Source organism: Nerophis lumbriciformis, linkage group LG27 (assembly GCF_033978685.3).
Source record: "Nerophis lumbriciformis linkage group LG27, RoL_Nlum_v2.1, whole genome shotgun sequence".
NCBI classification, from domain to species: Eukaryota; Metazoa; Chordata; class Actinopteri; order Syngnathiformes; family Syngnathidae; genus Nerophis; species Nerophis lumbriciformis.
In genome coordinates, this window is record NC_084574.2 from 6,646,268 (window position 1) to 6,664,392 (window position 18,125).

The window sequence follows — 18,125 nt, forward strand, 5'->3', positions numbered from 1 at the left end:
AAGTTAAAGGTGTTTAAAGATAATGCAAACATGTTTAACACATATAGTTAATATTGTTAATAAATTAAAGGTGTTAATGATAATACAAGAATGTTTAACACATAGTTAATATTGTTAACAAGTTAAAGGTGTTTAAAGATAATACAAGCATGTTTAACACTTTTAGTTAATATTGGTAATAAGTTAAAGGTGTTTAAAGATAATACAAGCATGTTTAACACATATAGTTAATATTGTTAATAAGTTAAAGGTGTTTAAAGATAATACAAGCATGTTTAACACATATAGTTAATATTGTTAATAAGTTAAAAGTGTTTAGAGATAATACAAGCATGTTTAACACATATAGATTCCTTTCTTTCATGAAGACAAGAATATAAGTTGGTGTATTACCTGATTCTGATGACTTGCATTGATTGGAATCAGACAGTGGTGCTGATAACGTCCGCATTTTCGAATGGAGGAGAAAAAAAGTCCTCCTTTCTGTCCAATACCACATGAAAGTGGTTGGTTTTTGGCATCTTATTTGTCCAGCTTCCGTACTCCTTTGTATACACTTTACAAGAAATACATTGTCGGCAAACTCCGTAGCTTGCTAGCTTGTGCACGCCAGCTTTCTGAGACTCTTATTTTGGTAGCGCAGGCAGGATGAAGTAGCGCTTTTATTGTGCAACTGTGCAGTCGGTCTTTGGAGTTTTGACGACAGGTACGGCGCCAGAGTCTGTTGAAATAAAGTGTTTCTCGCCTTCCAGTCGGTAATTTTAATGAGCTGGCAGCAGCCAGCGTCATCTCAGAAGACCCTCGGGTGCCGTGAATGTCAATCAAGTGACGAAAGTGACGTCATAGTGAAGATTTATGATCGCTCATTTTTAGGACTATTTTTTTAATGCCTGGCTGGTGATCGACTGACACACCCTCCGAGATCGACCGGTAGCTCGCGATCGACGTATTGAGCACCCCTAGATTAGACGCTACAGTAGGGGCTGGGATTACGTTATGCATCCCGTAGTTGCGAGACCTGTTGTGGCTCAATATTGGTCCATATATAAGGTGCACCGGATTATAAGGCGCACTGTCAGCTTTTGAGAAAATTGGAGGTTTTTAGGTGCGCCTTATGGTGCGGAAAATACGGTAGATTAAAATGTGGTTTCTTTGCTGCTAACTTTACCGTATTTTCCGGACCATAGGTCGCACCGGATATAAGGCGCACTGACGATGAGCAGGTCTATTCAGGTCTATTTTCATACAAAAGGCGCACCGGATTATAAGGCGCATTAAAGGGATCATATTGTTGTTATTTTTTTCTAATTTAAAAACACTTCCTTGTGGTCTACATAACATGTAATGGTGGTTATTTGGTCATAATGTTGCATAGATTATTTTTTACACATCATCTTCCAGTCGCTTTAGGATGTGGCGTTTTGTGCACTGCAAAAAGTCAGTGTTCAAAAACAAGAAAAAAAAATACAAAAATGAGGGGTATTTTACTTGAAATAAGCAAAAAATTATCTGCCAATAGAACAAGAACATTTGGCTTGTCAAGACTTTCCAAAACAATTAAAATTAGCTAACCTCAATGAACCCAAAAATACCTTAAAATAAGTATATTCTCACTGTACTACTATATGAGTACGTATGTTCTATTGATTCATTGAAAATAAAACAGCAAAGTCCATTTGGCTGTCATCTGTTTTAATTATGAGACACAATTGTGTCAAAGTCATGATTTTTTTTTTCCATGCTTGAAATAAGAAATGATGACTTTAAAAAAGTAGTTTTATACTTGTGAGTGTTGATGACACAGCTTTGCAACAGTTGATATTCTAGTTTCAAGCATGTTTTACTCAATATAGCTCATCAAATCTCAGCAACAAGCTGTAATATCTTACTGAGATCATTTAGGAGCAAAACACTTAAAACAAGTAAAACACTCTAACATAAAATCTGCTTAGTGAGAAGAATTATCTTATCAGACAGAAAATAAGCAAATATCACCCTTATTTGACATATTTCATCTTACTTAGATTTCAGTTTTTGCAGTGTGGGCGGTCTTATTGACGTGGCTCACCTTCGACAGCGTCTTCTCCCCGTCATCTTTGTTGTAGCGGTGTAGCGTGCAAGGACGGGAGTGGAAGAAGTGTCAAAAGATGGAGCTAAGTGTTTTAATGACATTCAGACTTTACTTCAATCAATAATTGAGCAGCATCTCCTCATCCGGAAACAATAACAAGGTGTGTCCCATGAAAAAGCGTCCGACCAGAGCGCTCTAATAACTAATGTTCCTTGAGTGAATAATGTAAACTCACTACACCGGTATGTTTTAGAGCTTTCATGGCGAGTTTACTGACAGATATAAGTAAGAACTTTACACTACTTTATATTACAAATGGCAATAGCAGAGGAAGAATGTCCCATAACAAGAAGATAGAGAAAAAGAAGAAGCTTATCGACTACGGTGTCTCCACGGACTACAAAGGCGGACACGCGCACATTTTCAGGACTTATGCAGATCCCAAATTCAGAAGATCAGCAGGTACCAGAAGATAAGAAAAGTTTATTTTGCATAATATTGTGAAACAAAATGCCAGATAATATGTCTTCTTATACACACACCATAATAATACTCCTATGTTGAAGCACAGTACAATCCATCAAGCGGTGCGGCTTCATAGCTTACCAAAGTCGTACTAAAACATTTTGACAGATTTTTGAGCGCCGTGTGTAATGTTCTATATTTTCAATGGAACATACAAAGTTTTAGTACTGTTTACAGTCATGTTTTCAATGTCATGTTGCAGTCTACATGCATCTCTTATGTGTGACTGCCATCTGCTGGTCACAATTATCATTTCACCAGGTACCAAATAAAATAGCTTCGAGGTCAGTAAGCACAACCAAAATTATTCTGCACATTAGGCGCACCGGGTTATAAGGCGCACTGCCGAGTTTTGAGAAAATGAAAATATTTTAAGTGCGCTTTATAGTCCTAAAAATACGGGACTTGAAAAGTAGGTGTCTTTGTAGACTTTTAAAAAAATATATCGTGGTGATGCTGGCGTTTCAGGTGGTATAATGTGTTGAAGCACAATTTTTTTTCCTCTCCTCGCGGAATGTTTGCAGAATGTTTGGTGTAAATAGCACGCGAAAAGTTTTCATCTGTAACAGCGGAGAAGTCCCGAACGATGGACGATTTGTTTGAAATGCACTCAGGCCGTGTTACTGCACGCCACAGTAGCGCTTGATTTGCTTACCATAATCCACCTATAGCTCAGTACGGGTAATCTCGCTTCATTATTGTTTTTAGGTTTTAATTATTTTCTTTTTTTATCAGAGCTATTTTTTATGTTATCAGTGTGATGTCATAATTCTTTATATCGGCCCGATAATTATCTGTCCAATATTTATTATGCGCCCCTATTAATAACAACATATCTCTCCGACCTCCTTCAGCCTTACTGCCCCACCCGATCCCTAAGATCAGCCGATCAGCTGCTATTGACGGTCCCTGACACAAGGCTGAAGCTTAGCGGTGACAGAGCTTTCGCCGCTGCTGCTCCCAAGCGCTGGAACGAACTACCTCTGAGTGTTAGACAAGCCTCCTCTCTTCCTGTTTTTAAATCGCTCTTAAAAACATACTTTTATTCCATGGCTTTTAACACTGAGTGATATCCATCCTGCTATGGCACCCCATAATACACCTGCTGTGAACCTGTTTTTATGTTCTATTTATTTTAGTTATTTATTTTTTATCGTGCTCTGTTTGTGTTGTGTTGTGTTTGCTCGGTTCTCGTATTATCTTTTAACCTGCCCATTTTACAGCACTTTGGCTACCCCTGTGGTAAATTTCAAATGTGCTTTATAAATAAAGTTTATTTGATTAAGTAATAATATTGAAAGATGATCAATAAGATAAATCAGTTTTTTTGTTTTTGAAAAACAAAAGTCCTTATTTTTTCAGGAACAGATACATACAGATGTACCAACATTTTTTATATTTTTTATTTATTTTTTAAATTAATTTTTGGTTCAACTATGCGCCTTTTTTGTAGTAGAATTGCTATTTCTTTGTTGTTAAAATACAACCATTTTTCTTGTGACTTTTTTATTTGTAGTATTAGTATTTACTTTTCAGTGTGGCCCCCTTACAGTAGGCGGGAGGTGAAATGGCCTCATATTTAAAGGTTATAATGCTGCCTGATGTTTTGCATTTGCTGAACATCCTTCAATTATTTGTTTTATGTGGATACATTTCTTTTAAACTTTTTAAATAATTAACTTTACGCCATATTTATTACCGTATTTTTCGGAGTATAAGTCGCTCCGGAGTATAAGTCGCACCGGCCGAAAATGCATAATAAAGAAGGAAAAAAACATATATAAGTCGCATTTTTGGGGACATTTATTTGATAAAAGCCAACACCAAGAATAGACATTTGAAAGGCAATTTAAAATAAATAAAGAATAGTGAACAACAGGCTGAATAAGTGTACGTTATATGAGGCATAAATAACCAACTGGTATGTTAACGTAACATATTATGGTAAGAGTCATTCAAATAACTATAACATATAGAACATGCTATACGTTTACCAAACAATCTGTCACTCCTAATCGCTAAATCCCATGAAATCTTATACGTCTAGTCCAGGGGTGCTCATTACGTCGATCGCGATCTACCGGTCGATCTCGGAGGGTGTGTCAGTCGATCACCAGCCAGGCATTAAAAAAATAGTCCTAAAAATGAGCGATCATAAATCTTCACTATGATGTCACTTTCGTCACTTGATTGACATTCACGGCACCCGAGGGTCTTCTGAGATGACGCTGGCTGCTGCCAGCTCATTAAAATGACCGACTGGAAGGCGAGAAACACTTTATTTCAACAGACTCTGGCGCCGTACCTGTCGTCAAAACTCCAAAGACCGACTGCACAGTTGCACAATAAAAGCTCTGCTTCATCCTGCCTGCGCTACCAAAATAAGAGTCTCAGAAAGCTGGCGTGCACAAGCTAGCAAGCTACGGAGTTTGCCGACAATGTATTTCTTGTAAAGTGTATACAAAGGAGTACGGAAGCTGGACAAATAAGATGCCAAAAACCAACCACTTTCATGTGGTATTGGACAGAAAGGAGGACTTTTTTTCTCCTCCATTCGAAAATGCGGACGTTATCAGCACCACTGTCTGATTCCAATCAATGCAAGTCATCAGAATCAGGTAATACACCAACTTATATTCTTGTCTTCATGAAAGAAAGGAATCTATATGTGTTAAACATGCTTGTATTATCTTTAACCACCTTTAACTTGTTAACAATATTAACTATATGTATTAAACATGCTTGTATTATATTTAACCACCTTTAAGTTGTTAACAATATTAACTATATGTGTTAAACATGCTTGTTTTATCTTTAACCACCTTTAAGTTGTTAACAATATTAACTATATGTGTTAAACATGCTTGTATTATATTTAACCACCTTTAAGTTGTTAACAATATTAACTATATGTGTTAAACATGCTTGTACTATCTTTAACCACCTTTAAGTTGTTAACAATATTAACTATATGTGTTAAACATGCTTGTTTTATCTTTAACCACCTTTAAGTTGTTAACAATATTAACTATTTGTGTTAAACATGCTTGTATTACTTTTAACCACCTTTAACTTGTTAACAATATTAACTATGTGTTAAACATGCTTGCATTATCTTTAAACACCTTTAACTTGTTAACAATATTAACTATATGTATTAAACATACTTGTATTATCATTAAACACCTTTAATGTATTAACAATATTAACTGTATGTGTTAAACATGCTTGCATTATCATTAAACACCTTTAACTTGTTAACAAAAACATATATTTCATAAATAAGTAAATATAAATTATATATATGAATGAGGTAGATCCCCACGACTTGATCAATTGAAAAGTAGCTCGCCTGCAGAAAAAGTGTGAGCACCCCTGGTCTAGTCTCTTACATGAATGAGATAAATAGTATTATTTGATATTTTACGCTAATGTGTTAATCATTTCACACATAAGTCGCTCCTGAAAAAAACTGCGACTTATAGTTCGAAAAATACGGTATATGAATCAAACATGGCAGCAACTTTGCGTGGGTCATCATGTTTACCAACCATACTCATACAAGCACAGTGACCTGGGTCAGAGTAGTGCCCTTACCGTGATGCTACCTACAGTAAGACGTGGCCCTATTCCCACCAAGGCATCTGATTGCCAAGTCCAATAAGTACACACACATACGCCACTATAGACTGGGAGGGATTGTTGTCTTGTTTTGTTTCCTCTTTACTCCTGCAGTATTAATGTTCTCACTCTACCACAAAAAAGTTGCAGCTCGAGTCTTGTTGCCCTCCCAGAAAAGGGCAAGAGGTGATGGACTTGGGTCTGTTCCAGCCTGCCCAGGCTGTGGCTCCCTAACACTAACACTCACTGTGTATTCATGTAATTGGCTTAGGACAGCCTCTACAGGGGAATCATGTGAGAAGCACCAAAGACACTTTCACAAAAACGTGGTAGTGTTTTCTCATGACCCATCGACCGTTCCACCATTTGTATTGAAATTATTTAGTTGTGACCGAGATTAAATCAGACTTTCCGAGTAGTGGTGGATGAATTAATTTTGATAAAGTTAGGGCATTTTTCTCCATGGATCTAATGTTATTTAAAATACTGTTAATATAATTTCAGCCTATGGACCATTCCACCAAATGCATACCATTTGCTAGTTGTAACTCAAAATAAACATTACATACACATTAGAGTTAAGTTACAGTTAAAGTACCAATGATTGTCACACACACACTAGGTGTGGTCCTCTACATTTGACCCATCCCCTTGTTCCACCCCCTGGGAGGTGAGGGGAGCAGTGGTGAATCATTTTTGGTGATTTAACCCCCAATTCCAACCCTTGATGCTGAGTGCCAAGCAAGTTGTACGGTATACCGGTATTAGTATAGTACGCGGTATAGCTCAGTTGGTAGAGCGGCCGTGGCAGCAACTTGAGGGTTTCAGGTTCGATCCCCGCTTCCGCCATCCTAGTCACTTCCGTTGTGTCCTTGGGCAAGACACTTTACCCACCTGCTCCCAGTGCCACCCACACTGGTTTAAATGTAACTTAGATATTGGGTTTCACTATGTAAAGCGCTTTGAGTCACTAGAGAAAAGCGCTATATAAATATAATTCACTTCAAAATATAATTCACTAATGAATCATATTCAGTACTATACCACCTCTAAAAAGTACCGGTCCCTTATCGGATTGATACTGTTGCGTCGGCCAGCTCTTCCTCCCAGGGAATCTGTCATGTCTGTGTAATCATGTTTTGTTTTAAGTCATGTTTTGTTTAGTTTCTGGCTTTTCACTCCCTTGTCTTGTTTGCATGATTACCCATTAGTTTCACCTGTTCCACATTTGGACTCATTGTGCACTCTTGTTTGTCACCATAGCAACCATTAGTTTTCACCTGTCACGTCACGCACCTGTTTCACGTTTTGAGTCACGCACCTGCTTTCACTAATCATGTCCATAGTATTTAAGTTCATTCATTTTCTGTTGTTCGTCCTGACGACATCACCGCATTTATGCCCCCTGTCACACTCTATGTACCTCAGCGCACTTCATGCCATGTCAAGTAAGTTTTGTTTCGATTCATGCCACAGTTAGTGTTTTGTTTAATTGTTCATAGTTTCTGCCAATGTGCAAGTTTTGTGTTTATAGTCTAGTTTTGTACCTCCGCCCCTGTGCGCGCTTTTTGTTTGATCATTTTCTTTGTAGTTATAGTGTTAAATAAATAATGTATTTACCTTCACGCCACATCCGGTCCAAATGTTCATTTGCACCTCGGGAGAACAAACCAAGCCATAGTCCAAGTCCTGACAGAATCTAAGTTACTGGTCAATCCCAAGTTCTTTCGATGACATATATGCTGAGTAAGAAGGACCATCAAGACAGAATTGGAATATTTTCAAGTTTTACTAAAGCTTTAGGAGGTCAACTTAACCAATACATTCATATCGGCTACTCTAGTTGATCTGACATTGAAACGGAAAAGCCCACTCCTTGCACACAACGAAAGCCCCCATCTCCCCCCTCGCAACACTGATAAGGAAAAAGAGTGGGGGTTGTAGTTCACATTCCATGGGTGAAGACACTAACCAGGCATCTGAAATGTCGAAAGAAACTGGTAGAATATACAAAGGAAAAGTACTAGCAACTCTAAACATGGCTATGTAAAAATAAATAACTCTTAAACATATGTGCATCCTCCACACTACCCAAATTTGTGGTATAATCCAAAACTAATGTAAAGTATCCAAACAACAGAAGAATAAGTGATTATTACATTTTAACAGAAGTGTAGATAGAACATGTTAAAAGAGAAAGTAAGCAGATATTTACAGTAAATGAACAAGTAGATTAATAATTCATTTTCTACTACTTGTCCTTAATAATTTTGACAAAAATAGAATGGAAAATGACACAATATGTTACTGCATACGTCAGCAGACTAGATTAGGAGCTTTTGTTTGCTTACTTACTACTAAAAGACAAGTTATTTAAGGACAAACTTTAAGAAACACATGTTCAATATACCGTAAGATTTTTTGTTAAAATAAAGCCAATAATGCCATTTTTTGTGGTAACAATAATAATTATAGATTTTATTTGTAAAAAGCACTTTACATTGAGTAAACAACCTCAAAGTGCTACAGTGTATTAAAAAAAAGAAAGATAAATGATAATAATAATAAAAAATAAAAAAAGATAATAAAAACTAGAACAGCCAAATAGCTAAAACTAGTATGCATATATCTAAAAAAAGACTTTTTTTTTTAAATAATGTTTTTAAGCCTTTTTTAAAAGCATCCACAGTCTGTGGTGCCCTCAGGTGGTCAGGGAGAGCGTTCCACAGACTCGTAGCGGCGGAGCAGAAAGCCCGGTCTCCCATTGTTCGTAGCTTTGTCCTCGGAGGTTGGAGGAGGTTAGCCTGTCCGGAGCGGAGGTGTCGTGTTGAGGATTTGGGGGTGAGTATTTCTTTGAGGTAGGGAGGGGGAATTTCCATGGAGGCACTGGTGGGTTAGTAGGGAGACTTTGAATTCATTCCTGAGTTCAAAGTCTCCCTATTAACCCCCCTGTTCTATACTTTATTTAGAAAAGAACAGAAAAGTATCGAAATACATTTTGGTACCTATACTGGTACCAAAATATTGGTATTGGGACAACACTAGTACTCATATTGAACTACTACTACTAAATGTTTATTGGCCCATGTCTGGCAACTTTATTTAATTTTCACAAGGTTCCAGAGACAAACATCACTCATGTGAGTAACGGCACTGAACACAGGACTGAGTTTTTAGCAAATACATGAATTATAGCCATATGGCATTGTTAGCTAATAACTTGTTGACACAACGCACATTGAAGTGATTCAACAACAACAATTATTTAAAAATTAAAAACAACTTGGTAACATGATTTTGTTATATTTTATGGTAAAATTAAATTTTCGGACAGGCATAAATGCTATTTTTTCCAGACTTCAAAGTAGTTTAAATTAATCTTCTAAATTGTGTTTATTTATCCAGGACACTATGATTAATAATACTGGTAATTTAATAATGCTGTCATGACTAGGACTGTGGCTTGGTTTGTTCTCCCGAGGTGCAAGTGAATTGGACTGGTCATGGCGTGAAGGTAAATACATTTTTAATAATAACACTCAATCGAACAAAAGGCGCGCTCAAGGCGGATGTACAAACTTGACTAACGAAAACAAAAGACTTGCACGGGGGCAAAAAACTATGAACAACAAAAAAACACTAACTGTGGCAATAATAAACAAACTTACTTGGCATGGACATGAAGTGCGCAGAGGTGGACAGAGTGTGGCAGGGGGCATAAATGCGGGGATGTCGTCAGGACGAACAACAGAAAATGAAAAGCTTAAATAACAGACATGATTAACGAAAACAGGTGCGTGACTCAAAACGTGAAACAGGTGCATGACGTGACAGGTGAAAACTAATGGTTGCTATGGTGACAAACAAGAGTGCACAATAAGTCCAAACGTGGAACAGGTGAAACTAATGGGTAATCATGCAAACAAGACAAGGGAGTGAAAAGCCAGAAACTAAACAAAACATGACTTAAAACAAAACATGATTACACAGACATGACAGAGCCCCTCCCTTTAAGGACAGATACCAGATGTCCATAAAAAAAATTAACAAGAGTCATGGGAGGGCGGGAGGGGGACATGGCGGTGGGTCGCCAGACCACGTGTCCCCGTATCCACCGGGGCAGAGTTAGGTGGCGGCGGCGAGTGGAACGCCGCTGCAGCAGGCGAGGCGGGCGCCCAGGGAATGGCCACATTCGTGGCCGACTGGGAGGTGGGCGCACTTGGCGTGGCGGGCGACCAGGTAGCGGCCATATCCGTGGCCGACGAGGAGGAAGGCGCGTCGTCATCGTGGCAGGCGTGGAAGCTCGGCGTGGCGAGTCAGGCGGCGAAGCTCGGCGTGGTGCATCAGGCGGCGAAGCTCGGCGTGGCGCGTCAGGCGGCGAAGCTCGGCGTGGCGCGTCAGGCGGCGAAGCTCGGCGTGGCGCGTCAGGCGGCGAAGCTCGGCGTGGCGCGTCAGGCGGCGAAGCTCGGCGTGGCGCGTCAGGCGGCGAAGCTCGGCGTGGGTCTTGGTCTTGGCATGGCGGGTCTTGGTCTTGGCATGGCGGGTCTTGGTCTTGGCATGGCGGGTCTTGGTCTTGGCATGGCGGGTCTTGGTCTTGGCATGGCAAGTCTGCGACTGGCGGCACTTGGCGTCTTGGAGCTGCGACTGGCGGCACTTGGCGTCTTGGAGCTGCGACTGGCGGCACTTGGCGTCTTGGAGCTGGGACTGGCGGCACTTGGCGTCTTGGAGCTGGGACTGGCGGCACTTGGCGTCTTGGAGCTGCGACTGGCGGCACTTGGCGTCTTGGAGCTGCGACTGGCGGCACTTGGCGTCTTGGAGCTGCGACTGGCGGCACTTGGCGTGGAGGGTCTTGGTCTTGGACTTGGTTGCTATGGTGACAAACAAGAGTGCACAATGAGTCCAAACGTGGAACAGGTAAAACTAATGGGTAATCATGCAAACAAGACAAGGGAGTGAAAAGCCAGAAACTAAACAAAACATGACTTAAAACAAAACATGATTACACAGACATGACAAATGCATTTAGACATTTCATTTTCTGGCAAAGACAAATAGTGCTAATTCTGTGGAATGGCCCAAATCTTAATTTTGGAACCAGCCAACAACGTTTAAAGTACAGTATTATAAAAAAAGTTAAACCATGTATTTCCAGTATGTAAGTACACCCCTTGAGGCCACAAAATTAGGGAAATCAAACAAAAACTGGCATTAAATTGTACCAAAAGTCCAAATTTGTCTCAGGGAGAATACATTGTTGTAGTGTACTGCGGTGTTTCCTAACGGGCTGCAAGCGGCCCCTAGAAGGCCACCAAAAATATCTGTTTCTCAGCTGTGGCCCCGTTGTAATGCACTTTTCCGCCACTTGTGGTAGTAATGACAACATCGAACAAAGAGAAGAAGTCTGGAGCTAAACTCATAGAGAAGTTTAAATGCTTACATTTTATTGACAGTTTCTTTAAAAAACCATATTTTATATTTATTTATTTTAGCACTGCATAATTGTATATAAATTAATTTCTTATCAGTCATTTACGAATAAATTCAAAGTAAGTTAAAGCTGTTCTAATGACGGTTCAAACCAGTTAATCTTCCCATTCCAGCTACACATGAGCTTTTTTCCTTAAATTGTTACTGAGTTTGTAATAATATTTTAGGGTTTTGTTTTTTATAGATGTATTATTACTCAATGCACAGTGTACACTGCAAAAAGTCAGTGTTCAAAAACAAGAAAAAAAAATACAAAAATGCGAGGTATTTTACTTGAACTAAGCAAAATTATCTGCCAATAGAACAAGAAAATTTGGCTTGTCAAGACTTTCCAAAACAAGTAAAATTAGCTAACTTCAATGAACCCAAAAATAGCTTAAAATGAGTATATTCTCACTAATAACAACTGTACTACTATATGAGTACGTATTTTCTATTGTTTCATTAAAAATAAAACAGCAAAGTCCATTTGGCTGTCATCCGTTTTAATTATGAGACACAATTGTGTCAAAGTCATGATTTTTTATTTCATGCTTGAAATAAGTAATTATTATTTAAAAAAGTAGTTTTATACTTGTGAGTGTTGATGACACAGCTTTGCAACAGTTGATATTCTAGTTTCAAGCATGTTTTACTCAATATAGCTCATCAAATCTCAGCAACAAGCTGTAATATCTTACGGAGATCATTTAGGAGCAAAACACTTAAAACAAGTAAAACACTCTAACATAAAATCTGCTTAGTGAGAAGAATTATCTTAACAGACAGAAAATAAGCAAATATCACCCTTATTTGACATATTTCATCATACTTAGATTTCATTTTTTGCAGTGGAGTATACAAATGAGTTTTAAGATGGGACTTAAATGCTTCTACTGAGGTTGCATCTCTAATTGTTACCGGGAGGGCTTTCCATAGTACTGGAGCCCCAATAGAAAACGCTCTGTAGCCTGCAGACTTTTTTTGGTCGACATTCCTGCAGTCAGCTCCCTCAAAAACCTGCGACATCTGTGGCATTGTGCTGTGTGATAAAACTGCACAATTTCAGAGTGGCCTTTTATAGTGGGCAGCCTAAGGCACACCTGTGCGATAATCATGCTGTTTAATAAGCATATTGATATGCTACACTTGTGAGGTGGGTGGGAGGGAATATCTTGGCAAATAAGAAATGCTCACTAACACAGATTTGTGAACAAAATTTGAGCAGAATTGTTTTTTTGTGTGTCATGGTCCGTGGTCCGGATCATGTTTTGGTGTTTTCTGTTAGTTTTGGACTCCTTTAGTTCTTCTTTGTGCACCTGTCAGTTTGTTTTGGTTGCCATGGTTACTCATTGTGTTCACCTGTCTCTGATTAGTGCTCACCTGCTTTCTGAGCACTAATCAGAGACATTTTTTTAAGTTTGCCTTTGCCAGTCAGTCTTGCTAACCTCAATGAACCCAAAAATACCTTAAAATAAGTATATTCTCACTAATATGTGCACTTTTCTTGGTAGAAAAAAAAGAGACCTTTTTGCTCAATATGTTGAAAAATATTCTTAAATTAAGTAAATGCTCGTGCCATTATCTTGATTTAATCATATGGTCTAAAAATGCATTTTTCCATCGACAACATGACATCATCGCGCCAAGTGCGTGCTCTTTCAGTCAATTAGTGCGCATATATACAGCCCGGCCCCCGGCCAAAAAATTTTTAATTGTAATTTTGAAGAATTTATCTGAATGTGCATGAACTATTTCTGTTCAAAATTGTTAGAAATGTCACATTTTTAAATATTAACTGTCAGTTTACTGTACTGTGCCAACTGTACTACTATATGAGTACATATTTTCTATTGTTTCATTGAAAATAAAACAGCAAAGTCCATTTGGCTGTCATCTGTTTTAATTATGGGACACAATTGTGTCAAAGTCATGATTTTTTTTTTCATGCTTGAAATAAGAAATGATGACTTTAAAAAAGTAGTTTTATACTTGTGAGTGTTGACACAGCTTTGCAACAGTTTATATTCTAGCATACCTGCCAACTACTCCGGTTTTCCCGTAATTAGTACGGTTTTCATCAACCTATTCCGGGTAACGGTTGCAGTGATAAAAAATACGGTTTTTCATTAATTTAAATTTTTTTTAATTTTTTTTAAGTTTTATTCACGAAATCGCGTAACAACAATGACAATCGACACTGCTTCCCGTAACTTCCTATCTGTCAGAGTTTGAAGTTGACGAACCCCAAGATGCAGAGATGGCAGCAGGCTTGGTACAAGAAAACATGTTTTTAATGTTCAAAAATAAGAAAATGAAAACACGAACCAGAAAGCAGGAACAGGAGTCAGGATCCAGGGAATAGCTTAACGACAGCATACAGCAAACAACGACATGACAGGTAGTAACGACAATGATCCAGCAATGACTGGAGGAGAAGGCAGGTTTAAATAGTAGCTGGCTGATTGACACCAGGTGTGGCCAGGTGCCAATCAGCCACAGCTGAGGGGAAGCAGCACTCAGGGAGACACTCAGGAAATGACAAAATAAAAGCGCTGACAGGAAACTAAGACAAACACAGAAAAAACTAAAACATAGTCAAACTGTCAGGGACAAGCCTGACAGTAGCCCCCCTTCCTATAACGGATACCAGACGTTCTAGGAACACCCCCCCCAAAAAACAGTCCAAAGTCACGGGAGGGTGGAGGGAGGACAAGGAGGTGGGCCACCAGGCCAAGTGTCCCCGCAACCAGCGGGGAAGAGTTAGGTGGCGACGGCGAGTTGAACGCCGCCGCAATTGGCGAGGCGGCTCGACCGCCGGCATGGGAGGACCCACCGGAGACGATGGTGGCGCCCTCTGCTGGCCCACCGGGGAGGATGGCGGTGGCGCCCTCTGCTGGCCCACCGGGGAGGATGGCGGTGGCGCCCTCTGCTGGCCCACCGGGGAGGATGGCGGTGGCGCCCTCTGCTGGCCCACCGGGGAGGATGGCGGTGGCGCCCTCTGCTGGCCCACCGGAGTGCATGGTGGCGGCGTCTGTTGGCTCACCGGAGAGGAGGATGGTGGTGCCCTCTGCTGCTGGCCCACCGGAGAAGAGGATGGTGGCGCCCTCTGCTGCTGGCCCACCGGAGAAGAGGATGGTGGCGCCCTCTGCTGCTGGCCCACCGGAGAAGAGGATGGTGGCGCCCTCTGCTGCTGGCCCACCGGAGAAGAGGATGGTGGCGCCCTCTGCTGCTGGCCCACCGGAGAAGAGGATGGTGGCGCCCTCTGCTGCTGGCCCACCGGAGAAGAGGATGGTGGCGCCCTCTGCTGCTGGCCCACCGGAGAGGAGGATGGTGGCGCCGTCTGCTGCTGGCCCACCGGAGAGGAGGATGGTGGCGCCGTCTGCTGCTGGCCCACCGGAGAGGAGGATGGTGGCGCCGTCTGCTGCTGGCCCACCGGAGAGGAGGATGGTGGCGCCGTCTGCTGCTGGCCCACCGGAGAGGAGGATGGTGGCGCCGTCTGCTGCTGGCCCACCGGAGAGGAGGATGGTGGCGCCGTTGGTTGTAGACCCACCGGAGTGCATGGTGGCGTCTGCCGGCCCACCGGACTGCATGGTGGCGTCTGCCGGCCCACCGGACTGCATGGTGGCGTCTGCCGGCCCACCGGACTGCATGGTGGCGTCTGCTGGTCCACCGAAGAGGATGGCGCCGTCTGTTGCAGACCCACTGGGGTGAGGAGTAGCTGTGCCTCCCCAGCTGCACAGCCACTCCTAGCCCCCCCCTCAAGGGACGGATCCCAGACGTCCCCAGACAGGCCCACAGACGAAAGGGATGGGTGGGAGAGGGCTTGAAATGCGGCCGAACTCCTCTTCAATTTAGCCATTAATTCTAATGCTTTGTTAAGCCTCTCCGCCATGGAAATCTCCGCGGGGAACGTGTTAACAGGCTGGATCATTATGTCAGAGTTTGAAGTTGACGAACCCCAAGATGCAGAGATGGCAGCAGGCTTGGTACAAGAAAACATGTTTTTAATGTTCAAAAATAAGAAAATGAAAACACGAACCAGAAAACAGGAAGCAGGAACAGGAGTCAGGATCCAGGGAATAGCTTAACGACAGCATACAGCAAACAACGACACGACAGGTAGTAACGACAATGATCCAGCCATGACTGGAGGAGAAGGCAGGTTTAAATAGTAGCTGGCTGATTGACACCAGGTGTGGCCAGGTGCCAATCAGCCACAGCTGAGGGGAAGCAGCACTCAGGGAGACACTCAGGAAATGACAAAATAAAAGCGCTGACAGGAAACTAAGACAAACACAGAAAAAACTAAAACATAGTCAAACTGTCAGGGACAAGCCTGACACTATCGAGCCATTCCGAATGCCATGCGCGAGGCTATTTATAGCACCGCTGCCAAGCACGAGGCCATTGTTTCCAAACAAGCGAACGATCATGGAATCAGCCGGAAAAAAATCGCAAACGAGTCTTAAACCGAAAAGAAAACTGCAGTCATTCCGTGAAGAATATTCAAAAGCCTATCCGGGAATAATTATCCCTTCCAAACAGGGTGTAAACTACGCGAATTGCACCTTGTGCAGACAAGATTTTTCGATCGGACACGGAGGAATTAGCGATGTAAAAGACCACGTTGGGACAAAAAAGCACAAGTCTAATGCCGTTGCTAGCGAGAAAGGTATTCTCACTTGCTTAGCAAGAATGAAAAGAAAGAACTTGAGGAAGAATTCATCACCTTCCAGTGTGATCCTCTTACCCCTACAGATCAATCTGATAGGATAAATTTGGATTTTAGCCACAAAAAGGTAATGACACCAATGTTATCTATTGGAATTGTTTAGTACTGTTATACTGTTAAAAGTGTTTATACTATTTATGCTTTCAAATCCAAGTTGAAGAAATCTTGTTAAATGTTGACAGCATAACTACCAAAATACAGAAGTATGTCCTTAATATTTTTGCAGTGCTATTTCTGTTGAAAAGTTCAAATGATTACATTAGAGATGTGATGTGCCACTTTTCAAGTGTCTGATGGCTTAAATTAATTTGCATTAATTTTTTATATTTTGAATTCTTTTGAAAGGCTTACAAAAAAACTACATTTGAATTGTAATTCCGTGCTATTGACAGGACTATTAATTGTAATGAAGTTAGCTTACCATGTTTACAGTATGATAATTGTGATAGAAATGTGAATTTTAGGCACAGAATATTTTTTACAATTGAACAAGGCAGTAGATTATACAAGCTTGGACAGAAAGTTAATAATGACACCAATGTTTTTTTTTAATGGAATTGTTTAGTACTGTTTTACCATTTGTTTACTGTAAAAAGTGTTTATACTGTTTATACTTTCAATTAACAAATTGAAGTCTTGTGAAAGGTTGACAGAATAACTGGCATTAACTGTCAAAATAATTTCAAACTATTGAAGTTAGCTTACAGAATAAACATGTCAATCAACCCATATGATTTTTGCTGTAATATTTTTGTTTTGAAAAGTCACTGTGACTGATAGAAAAGTGATGGTTTTAGCAACATTTTAACCTGTCTGAATGCTAATAATCATTTTGCGTCGGGGGGCGAAGCCTGAACCCCCCACCAGGACTTTGTCCTGGACCTACCTGGACCCTGGCTACTAGGTTTTTCTGATTTCAAAAGTTGGCAGGTATGCGTATGTAAGAAGGTGCGCTTGTTTTATGTCTCTGTGAGAAGGAGAGACAAGAAAGAGTGAGTGTAGTGTAATGCCTGCAGCTAAAAGCAACTGCGTGAGAACGTATACTCCAATATCACCATATAGTCATTTTCTATATCGCACAGAGACAAACCCGCCATATATCCAGTATATTCCATATATCGCCCAGCCCTAGTTTGGATATATGCATGCACACTGCACAATGCCTTGTAAGCAGATGTTAAAGGTCACACTCCTGCATACTTAAGGCATACTTGCCAACCCTCACGAATTTTCCGGGAGACTCCTGAAATTCAGCGCCTCACCTGAAAACCTCCCGGGACAAATATTCTCCCGAAAATCTCCCGATTTTCAGGCGGAGCTGGAGGCCACGCCCCCTCCAGCTCCATGCGGACCTGAGTGAGGACAGCCTTTTTTCATGACGGGAGGACAACAGGGTGACAAGAACTAAATCATCCAGACTAGAGATAAATTGTATTATTATGTTTATCTTACCTAAAAATAAATATATTTATTAATTTAAAAAAATAAAAAATAAAAAATAAATGTGTACTATATTTTGCTAAAAACATCAAAATTTATTGTATTTTTATTTGTATTTTTTCTGACTCCTTATTACATCCAGGTACAACTAGGTTTTTCTGATTTCAAAAGTTGGCAGGTATGTTCTAGTTTCAAGCATGTTTCACTCAATATAGGTCATCAACTCTCTGCAACAAGCTGTAATATCTTACTGAGATCATTTAGGGC

General features: G+C 40.6%; 1 protein-coding gene across 3 annotated transcripts in view; it reads left to right on the forward strand.

Annotated features, from left to right (window-relative positions):
• The window catches only part of cntln (centlein, centrosomal protein), a 432,451-nt gene that overhangs the window by 254,203 nt on the left and 160,123 nt on the right, over positions 1-18,125 (forward strand). The gene's annotated exons all lie outside the window — the stretch shown is intronic.